An 11,596-nucleotide genomic window follows, 5' to 3' on the forward strand; every position below is an offset into this window, starting at 1 on the left:
TCACCTATGTATACATTTCTTTAAGTCTGGGAGATTCCCTCTGATGCAGAGTAATTAAGACTAAATTAATTCTCAGAGACGTGGGAGATTCTGATTCTCTGAAATGAGAATCTAAGACCCAGGCACTGACCTGGTGTCTGCCTGAAACTCCTCCTTTGGTTATAAAGATGACCTAGGGACAAGCTAGACTTAGAACATCTAGGATTCTCAGGAAAAAAATCTAGGGATTTATTCTGATCTGGATTATCTCTGTTTTCCCACTAGGTGTCATGACAACATGCCTATACTATCTCAATGCCTGAAAATGACCATCACTAGGAAAGGCCTTAAGTCCTGGCTTACTTACAACTTCATTAAAGAAGTACAGTTAAAGCTTAAATGACATTTTCTATCAACAAGTGCATAATGAACGAGTACTGATAATTAACGCAGCATGGTGCTAGGCACTAGAAAGCCTTCGGAGAACTAGAGTACATGCTTCTGCTCCTAAGTGGTAAGCAGACTGGACTACTTTGGACTGAGCTTTGTGCTTTCAGGCAGACAGTTTCTTTGGTCCTACGTTACATCTTTAAAGTAAAGGTGACATATCTGTAAAATGTTATTTCTAAGAAGCTAAAGATTATATTGTGGTGACAAGATTAACACACTTGATTTGACGAAAAGGACATGCAAAACAGCGTGAAATGATATGCTGATTGTCTAACTGGTAAGGGAAAAGTCAGCTAAGCTTTACTTAGATTAGGTTGGTATCCATGGAAAGGCAGATCTTTTCAGTTAGACAGGATCTGGAAAGAATTTGGATTAGAGGAACATTAATTGGGTGTCTGATGGGAGTCGAGCAAGGCATGTAAATTCTCATTGGTAAACAAGAAGTAATAGCTCTGAAGCAGTTCATGGTGGATGCTCCATTTAGAAGAGGAATTTATTTTAGGGAACTTAGTGTTTGTAAATTCCACTCCAAAATAGAGTTCAGTTGGAGCAGAGTCAACATTTTACTGTTTTTCTGATGAATAAATTAGAATCTAATATTATATGTCTACTATGTGCCAGACACTCTTACAGGTATTCATTGTTAATCTACTCACTGCAGTGGGTTAATCTACTCCACATGGACTCTAGAAGTTAGCAAACTGAGGCACAAAGAAATCAAGTAGTTTATCCAAATTTTCATAGCTAGTGAATAGAGGAACCAGGACCCAAACTCTGCTAATTCAGGTGCTTCTTTTCTGTTTCCTGGTGTTTATAGAAATATATTTATAGAAAACATGGCCCTTGTTTTTAAGAGACAATACCGCTGGCCTCTCATAGCCTACTGAAGTCATGGATATTTCTATATACTCTCTGATCCAGTGCAGTGGTGCATGAGATGGTAGATTTTCCATCCCTGGTCTATGAATTAAGGTTAGTAAGGAGCCATGGCTGACGTTAAGATCCCAAGGGCCAGTGGTGGATTTCAAAATTCTCAACTCTGCTTGTGGAATTCTGCTCATACATCAAAGTGGGTGGGAGTGGGAGCTGAATTCCATATGGAAGGTCGAATTTCCTTATTCCCATTCTTAAGCAGTGAGGGTCTGGAAAGTGCAAGTCTCCTTCAAGGCAACTAATACTTCACCAGTCTTATGTGATGCTCAAAGAGGCAAGACAGTTCATCATCATTACCAACAATAATAACAACAACTACAACTGGTTATCAAGTACTTCTAATGGGCAAGATGCCGGGTACTATGTGGAATACAAAGATGAGGAAGATAAAACCCTGCCCTTAAGTAGTGTACAGTCTAGAAGCAGATAACTGCAATTCAAAGCAAAATGCCACAAGTGTAATAAAGTATCATATCTCTGCTTCTGGCTTTTGGACAGTCTTGTTCTTAACCAACTCCTGCATAGCTCCAAGGTGGGCACTAAAGAAAGGAGATGGAAGCACTGACTGGGAAATGTAGCTGGGGCTGCATTTCCTAAGCATAGTGGGTTTGAGTCACACTAGGCAGAGATGATGCACCCTAATAATCAGGGAAAGACAGCAGGCAGAAACTTGATAGCAAGGGAGGATTTTTGAAATGACATACTGAGAGGCAATAAGAAACTAGAAAGAAGGGAGGGACTTTACCAGGTTAGGTTAAAAGCAGGTAAAAAGTACAAGATAGGCAGGCGTGCAGATATGAGTCTTAGGTCTATACTGAGGAAACAAAGGAAATAACTGAGAGAGCAGGTGAGAAGCAACAGCTAGAAAAGCCCCCTAATTCTACAAAGGTACTCTACTACTGTCCTGGGACATCAGCAGGCTCCTCCGGTAGGCCTGGCTAAAGGAAATCCAGACTGAATTTGAAGGGACCCAGCTCCAGGGATGAGGAAGCTGTATCACAGGGCCAAATTTTATATCTTCTTTGGTTTTAAACATTCCCGAGTCTGCTATCTCCATAGGCAGGACTATATCCTCAAGAGCACTGAGGATCAAGAGATGTTGGTTGGGAATGGGGGAGTGCTGAATTTCCCTAATCTCCAGTCTGCTTTTTCATTTATTATCCAGTTTGCCTCCAGGGTCTCTACAATGCAATTATTCTATGAAGTTACAGCTTATTTTGAGTTTGGTTTTAAACCACCTCATTTCCTTTGATCTGAAATGAGCTCTTTCCTTACTTTACCAGGCATAGCAATTCTATGCCTTTTTGGACACAAATCCACCCCTACAGGGTTTACGATGCCATAAATCATAGCCATAAAGTAACATCTTCCTGGTTTTCTTTTCAGAAGCTTGTGACAGGAACCAAACCCCCCTAGTCTGGGGCTGGAACACTGACATACACACTTGTATATAAGAGGAAGTCTAAACTGATTGTTCAATATTTCAACAGCAAGAAAAACAGGAAGCAATGAGAAACAAAAGCACCCTCTAGGTCTGAGCTACAGGACCATCTGCTCTGGCAGGCCATGTCAGTCACAAGCAAAGGTAAGTGTAATTATGTTATACATGTTATTTGGTCTGGAGAAAAAGCTGTCTGTCTGATGATGCTGTGCGCCAGCCACTTTAACTGGAGTGATAACAGAACCACTATCAAAGAGCCTCAAACTTCCATTTCAGTCCCAAATTGCTCTCAATAGGCTGTTCTGGCTAGAAATCATTAGTCTATATCAAGGACTCAGAGTTCACTAGTCCAAAAACATATAGACTGAGCTACTCCTTTTTACGGTGACTCTTTATTTTTACATTTTCTACTATAATTTAGATAATAAATAAAGAATCTCCCATAATTTGCCATTTAGCATAACCACTAGTAAAATTTAAGTGTGTTTATCCTATTTATATGGTTTTCATAAGCATATAATTACAATAAACATGAACTTTTAAACATTTTTTAGTTGTGCTCAAATATACATAAAATTTATTGTCTTAAAATTTTGTTAGGTATACAGTTCAGTAGTATTAAGTACATTCACACTGTTGTGCAACCAACCAATCTCCAGTTTTCCATCTTGCAAAACTGAAATTCGATTAGTTTAGTCTATTAGTTAAACAACAATTACTCATTTCCTCCTCTTCCCCCAGACCCTGGAAACCACCATTCTACTTTCTGTTTCTATGAATTTCACTACTCTAGATACCTCCTATAAGTGGGATCACACAGTATTTGTATTTTTGTGACTGGCTTATCTTACTTAACACAATGTCCTCAAGAGTCATCTTCAAGATTAGCATGTGTCAAAATTACCTTTTTTTCCCCCTAAAGATTCATTTATTTAATTGAGAAGGAAGGGGCAGAAAGAAAGGGAGAGAAAGTCTCAAGCAGACTCTGCCCTGTAAAGTCTCAAGCAGACTTGTCGCAGAGGGCAGAGCCTGATTCAGGGCTCAATCTCCCCACCGACCAGAGATCTTGACCTGAGATGAAACCAATACTCGGTCGCTCAACCAACTGTACCACCCAGGTGCCCCAGAATTCCCTTTCTTTTAAAGGAAGCACTATATGGATATACCCCACTTTTAATAGCCCACTGTATGGATATACCACATTTTGTTTATCCATTCATACATTAATGAATATTTGGGGCTACCTCTAGCACTTGGCAATTGTGCATAATTCTGCCATGAATATACACAAAATGTTACTTCCTACATTTCACTTCCCATTATAATAACTATGTATATGCATAGAGGAAGTTTTTCCAGGCTGATATATAGTCTTCATAATAATCTTTTCTTCTTTGTTTTAACAGAAACATGATAGTTCTTAAGCCCATGTACTTACACATTTTTTTTATAGTTGGATATTTGATGTTTGAAATTTTCAATTTTCCCTAAATGCTATAATAAAAATCTTGTACTTAACATATTCCCCACATATTTTAGCTTATTTTCTTAGAATAGATTCCTAAGAAGTGAAATTACTAGGTCAAAAGGTATGAACATTTTATGACTTACAAGACAAAAGATAGAAACTCAAATTCCTTTCTGAAAGAATTGTATCTGTTTGCATAGCTACTAATAGTGTATTAATAGTGCATGAATTTGCATTTCATTATATACGTATCACCTTCATTTTTTTTTCATTAAGAAATTAAACAGGAGGATGAAAAAACTGAAAATGAATTCAGTAAAGTTGCAAGATACAAAATCAATGTACAGAAATCTATTCCATTTCTATATGCTAACAATGAAGCAGCAGAAAGAGAAGTGAAGAAAACAATTCCATTTATAATTGCACCAAAAATAATAATATGTCTAGGAATAAACTTACAAAAATGTGAAAGACCTGTGTTTTGAAAACTATAAAGCACTGATGAAAGAAATCGAGGATAACACAGAAAAATGGAAAGCCATTCCATGCTCATGGATTAGAAAAACAAATATTGTTGAAATGTCTATACTACACAAAGCAATCTACACATAATCCAATCCCTATCAAAATACCAACAGCAGTTTTCACAATACTAAAACAAACAATTCTAAAATTTGTATGCAACCACAAAAGACCCTGAATTGCCAAAGTAACCTTGAAACAGAAAAGCAAAACTGGAAGTATCACAATTCCAGACTTCAAGTTATATTACAAAACTGCAGTAATCAAAGTAATACGGTACTGGCACAAAAGTAGACATATAGAACAGCAGAACAGAAAGCCCAGAAATAAGCCCACAATTATATGGCCAATTAATCTCTGACAAAGGAGGCAAGAATATGCAATGGAAAAAAGACAGTCTCTTCAACAAATGGTGGTGGGAAAACTGGACAGCTACATGCAAAAGAAAAAAACTGGACCACTTTCTTATACCATACACAAAAATAAACTCAAAATGGTTTAAGGATCTAAATGTGAGGCCTGAAACCATAAAAATCCTAGAAGAGAGCCCAGACGGTAAATTCTCTGACATTGGCCATAGCAACATCCTTCTAGATGTGTCTCTTGAGGCAAGGGAAACAAAAGCAAAAATACACTATTGGGACTACATCAAAATAAAAAGCTTCTTCATAGTGAAAGAAAACCAGCAACAAGACTAAAAGGCAACAAACAGAATGAGACAAGATATTTGCAAATGATATATCCAATAGAGGGCTAGTATTCAAAATATAGAAAGAACTTATACAAAACCCAAATAATTGGGGCACCTGGGTGGCTCAGTCAGTTAAGCATCTGCCTTCAGCTCAGGTCATGATCCCAGGGTCCTGGGATCAAGCCCTGCATCGGGCTCTCTGCTGAGCAGGGAGCCTGCTTCTCCCTCTCCTTCTGCCTGCTGTTCTGCCTGCTTGTGTGCTCATGCTCTGTCTCTCTGTCAAATAGATGAATAAAATCTTTAAAAAAAAAAACCCCAAATAATTCAATTAAAAAATGGACAGAAGACATGAACAGACATTTTTTCCAAAGAAGACATCAGCATGGCCAACAGACATATAAAAAGATGCTCAACATCACTGATAATCACACATCTCCAAAGGCAAGAGAAACAAAAGATAAAATGAACTTGTGGGACTTCATCAAGATAAAAAGCTTCTGCACAGCCAAGGAAACAGTCAAAAAAACTAAGAGGCAGCCCACGGAATGGGAGAAGATATTTGCAAATGACACTACAGATAAAGGACTGGCATCCAAGATCTACAAAGAACTTCTCAAACTCAATACACGAGAAACAAATAAACAAATCATAAAATGGGCAGAAGATATGAACAGACACTTTTCCAATGAAGACATACAAATGGCTAACAGACACATGAGAAAATGTTCAAAATCATTAGCCATCAGGGAAATTCAAATCAAAACCACACTAAGATACCACCTTACGCCAGTTAGAATGGCAACAATTGGCAAGGCAAGAAACAACAATTGTTGGAGAGGATGTGGAGAAAGAGGATACCTCCTACATTGTTGAATGCAAGTTGGTTGGTACAGCCACTCTGGAAAACAGTGTGGAGGTCCCTTAAAAAGTTAAAAATTGAGCTACCCTATGATCCAGCCATTGCACTACTGGGTGTTTACCCCAAAGATACAGACGGAGTGAAGAGAAGGGCCATATGCACCCCAACGTTCATAGCAGCATTGTCCACAATAGCTAAATCGTGGAAGGAACCGAGATGCCTTTCAACAGATGACTGGATTAAGAAGTTGTGGTCCATATATACAATGGAATATTACTCAGCTATCAAAAAGAACGATTTCTCAACATTTGCTGCAACATGGACGGCACTGGAGGAGATAATGCTACATGAAATAAGTCAAGCAGAGAAAGACAATTATCATATGGTTTCTCTCATCTATGGAACATAAGAACTAGGAAGATCAATAGGAGAAGAAAGGGATAAAGAAAGGGGGGTAATCAGAAGGGGGAATGAAGCATGAGAAACTATGGACTCTGAGAAACAAACTGAGGGCTTCAGAGGGGAGGGGGGTGGGGGAGTGGAATAGGCTGGTGATGGGTGGTGGGGAGGGCACGTATTGCATGGTGCACTGGGTGTTATACGCAACTAATGAATCATCGAACTTTACATCAAAAACCAGGGATGTACTGTATGGTGACTAACATAATATAATAAAAAATATTTTAAAAAAACAGAAATGCAAATCAAAACCACAAAGATATCACCTTATACCTGTCAGAATGGCTAAAATCAAAAACTCAAGAAACAACAAGTATTGGTGTGGATGTAGAGAAAAATGACCCTCGTTCACTGTTGATGGGAATGCAAACTGGTGCAGCCTCTGTGGAAAACAGTATGGAATTTCCTCAAAAAGTTAAAAATAGAACTGCTCTACTATTCAGTAATTGCACTACTGGGTATTTACCCAAGGAATATGAAAACACTAATTCAAAAAGATATACACATCCCTATGTTTATTGCAGCATTATGTATAGTAGCCAAACCATGGAAGCAGCCCAAGTGTTCACCAGCAGATGAATAGATAAAGAAAATGTGGCATACACACACACACACACACACACACACACACTAGAACTGAATATTATTCAGCCATAAAAAATGAAATCTTGCTGTTTGCCACAATATGGATGGACTTAGAGTATAACGCTAATAGAAATAAGCCAGTCAGAGAAAGACAAATGCTATATGATTTTACTCATATGTGGAATTTAAGAAGCAAAACAAATGAACAAAGGGAAAAAAAGAGACAAAGGAAGAAATAGACTCTTAACTACAGAGAACAAACTGATGGCTACCGAAGGGGAGATGGGTAGGAAATGGGTGAAATAATGAAGGGGATTAAGAGTATACTTATATTGATGAACACTGAATAACATGCGGAACTGTTGAATCACTATATTGCACACCTGGAACTAATATAACACTGTATGTTATCTACACTGGAATTAAAATTTAAAAAAATTAAATAGGAGGAGGATAAAAACTCATTTCTATTTAATAGACAACACTCTGATTATTAACAGTGATGAGCATTTGTGAGCACCCAGGCCTGGCTAGCCTGTGAGTACTAACATGGTCACAGTAGACCTATATAAGTATAATTATATATATCTATTAGAAGCATACCTTACATAGTGGGTGCTCAATAAATGATAGCTATTATTACTGTTGCCATTGTTCTGTTAATGTATAAAGTATGATTATTTTTAGCCTGTACCTGTTCTTTCAAGCCCTCAGTTGGCTTTCCAGTTATGTGGGGCATCCCCAGTTTAGTGGTATCTCAGAACAGTTTTCTTCACTGTGGAGGTGCTCCACTCAAGCCCTCTGCTGCTGGTGTTCCCTCTTAGTCATAGCTTTGCTTTGCTGGTAGCTTTCCTAAGCCACCAGGGTTCCAGAACAGCACTTAGGGTGGATAGCACAGTGGCAGAAGTGTCACCTGGGCTTCACGTAGGACACTACCTTATGCCTAGAGTCTTGTAAATGTCTTTATTAATATGGCTTCTGCATCTTTTGGCCACAACCCCGTCTCTTCATAAAGGCTCAGGCCACAGGGTATGCAAGGGGACAGTATGCCATGCTCCCTGCAGTAGGCAGAGCAATGGTCCCGGAGATGTCCACATTCAAATCCCAGAACCTGTGAGTATGTTACCTTACATGATAAAGAGCCTTGTGGATGTGATTAAGTTCAGGATTTTGAGATGGGGGGGAGATTATTTTGGATTATCCAGATGGGCTCAGTGCAATTACATGAATTCTTATAAGTAAAGGGAGTAGATAGGAAGCTAAGAATCAGGGAGATAGAGAGTATGTGTTAAATGAATTACTGCTTTGCTGCTGACTTGAAGGTGGAAGGGAGCTGCAAGCCAAGAAACACAGGCCATACTACCCATCACCAGCCTATAAGGAGGGCACGTATTGCATGGTGCACTGGGTGTTATACGCAAGTAATGAATCATGGAACTTTACATCAGAAACCAGGGATGTACTGTATGGTGACTAACATAATATAATAAAAAATATTACTATAAAAAAAAAGAAACACAGGCCACTTCTAGAAGCTAAAAAGACAAGGAAATAGATTCTTTCCTAGAGCCTCTAGAAGAATTGCAGTTCTGCAAACACCTTGATTTTTAACTCAATACAACATATTTTGGAGTTCTGACCTCCAGATCTCTAAGATAATAAATTTGTGTTGTGGTTTTTTTAAATTTTTAAAAAATTTGTAAAAAAGATTTTACTTATTTATTTGACAGAGAGAGAGAGACAGCCAGCGAGAGAGGGAACACAAGCAGGGGGAGTGGAAGAGGAAGAAGCAGGCCCCCAGCAGAGGAGCCCGATGTGGGACTTGATCCCAGGACCCTGGGATCACGCCCTGAGCCGAAGGCAGACGCTTAATGACTGAGCCACCCAGGCGCCCCTAAACTTGTGTTGCTTTAAGCCATTAAATTTGTGGTGATTTGTTACAGCAGCAACAGGAAACTCATATGCTCCCTTAATGTCCCTGCCTCTTCCCCTTATTTCTCTTTCCAGGTTTCCTTTAAAAAACATTTTCCTTCTTTTTTGACCCTAAATTGAAAGTCCCCAAGTTATTTAAAACAATTAGGAGGGACCACAGTTGGAAACCTCTGCTGCTTCTCTTGTTCTTTTGTGAATTGTTTATGTTCTTTACCCCACTGACGACTCTTAATGTCAGAAAAACATAGATCTATAGTCGTACTCCAAGACCCCACAAGGAGCCACACTCTCTCCTGTAGCCATTAATTCAGTCGTCCATACAAGAAGTATTTATTGGAGGCCACTATATGCCAAGCAGTGAACTAGCATTGAGATGCAGAGATGGCAGTACAGTCTATGCCTTACAGAGGAAATAGAGGTTGGATTTTTATGATTTGAGAACAACGTGTGTAGATTTGTTTTTTGTTTTTGTTTTTTGTTTTGGTCTGGTGGATGTTCTAAGATTTGTTTCTTTCTGGAAAGCAATTGGGATACGTGGAGTCTCTTTCACTAAGTAACAAGGGACAGGAACTATTCTCTGGCTTCATTCTATCTTCCAATTTATATTCAGACCTAGGCAAGAGTTAATGAATTCAATGATAGATAAGCACAGATGGAAAACAGCACAGCCCGGTCCATCTTTGCTTAGGATAATTTCCCCTCTCTTTATCCTCTCCAGTCCTGCTTTCCTGCCTCTGATGCAGAGAACTAAAGCTCTGAATGAAACCTGCTGGAAGTTCCAATTAAATCTTTGTGGACACAGTGCACACATGACCTCCTCAGATAACAGTGGCAATAAATCCAGCAGAACTTCCACTCAGAGATCGGAGTCCCTTCTGAACTGCTAACAACTGCCAATGCCTCACTGATGCCTCACACAACACGGGCTCTAAGGTACGGTTTTTCTTTCCCTGGACACATTTAATCCTTCCTTATAATTTGTCTCTCAACAGAGAATTTTAATTCTAAGGTAAAGTTTCCTACTGATTTGTTGGCAAATTCTTGGTTTGGTTTGGTTTAGTTGTGTTTTTTTGATCTGTCTTTACAGTACTTATTCCATTTTACATCTTCTAGTTTTCTATTGCTTTTTTTTTTTAAGTACCTTGTTTTTTTCCTTACGTATCCTAGGTAAATTTGTATTTAGACACACCTTATTTACATAGAGAAATAAAAGATTAAATGATTGCATGCATTTTCTGGTTAAAACTTATCTGGGAATTTCGTTCAGTGGGGACCTCTTGGTCACTTAGAACCGTGGTATGGGTGATGTTTTTATCCCAGCTCTGGTCTTAGAATAGAACAGAGTAGCTCAGGGCTTGCAATACTCCCAACATTTAGCATTCACTATTGAACTCCAGTGATAATCATTTAAAATTATTTACTTCTTGTAAAGTATGTTAATTATGAAAGGAGTTAATTAAAAATATTTAGAAATTACAGAAAAACAAAAAGAAAATAATGTAAATCTGTGATTATAATAGCTGACACTTAAGTGTGTCTCTTTCTAATCTTTTAAAATACATAATTTTTTATATAATTGAGGTCAAGCTGCAAATACAGTTTAATATCCTTTTTAATTTAACACTATATTGGGTATTTCTAAGTCATTGAAATTATTTGAGAAATGATTTTTAAGAACTGTTTATATTCCACCATTAAAATATTTGATTTTTTCACTAACATAAATAATGCAGCAATTTGTAACTTTAAACATAAATCTTTGGCCACACTTCTGATCTTTTCCTTAAGATACGTTCTTAGAAGTAGAGTTACTGAATCAAAGGTTACATAAATTTTAGAGCCTGATGCATTTCATGACAGTAATATTAAAATGTGTATGATTGGCATTGTTGATATCACAACAGAAGACATACACACACACACAAATTCTTCCCTGAAACTGCTATTCCCTGGAGTTTAACAAAATACTATGACTTAATGCTGACTAATCACATGAAATCCTAAGTAGAGAACTAATCATGACAGTATTTTATTTACACACAGTAACACACCTTACAGAGCAGGGATTTATAGCTCAAACAACATAGAAGTCCTTCAAGTACAACAGAACAAGGGAAGATGGTGGACTATAATCCTGCAGGTTAAAAAACTTGGAGTTTCATTCCAGTTTGATACTAATTGTCTGAAACAGATCTCCTAGCCTCCAGAGTCTCATATTTCTCATCTGTGAACTGACAGTGTTGGTCTAGGTCAGTGTTTCTCTGTGGGAAGTACAAG

This window comes from Ursus arctos, unplaced genomic scaffold (genome assembly GCF_023065955.2).
Source record: "Ursus arctos isolate Adak ecotype North America unplaced genomic scaffold, UrsArc2.0 scaffold_11, whole genome shotgun sequence".
NCBI lineage: Eukaryota > Metazoa > Chordata > Mammalia > Carnivora > Ursidae > Ursus > Ursus arctos.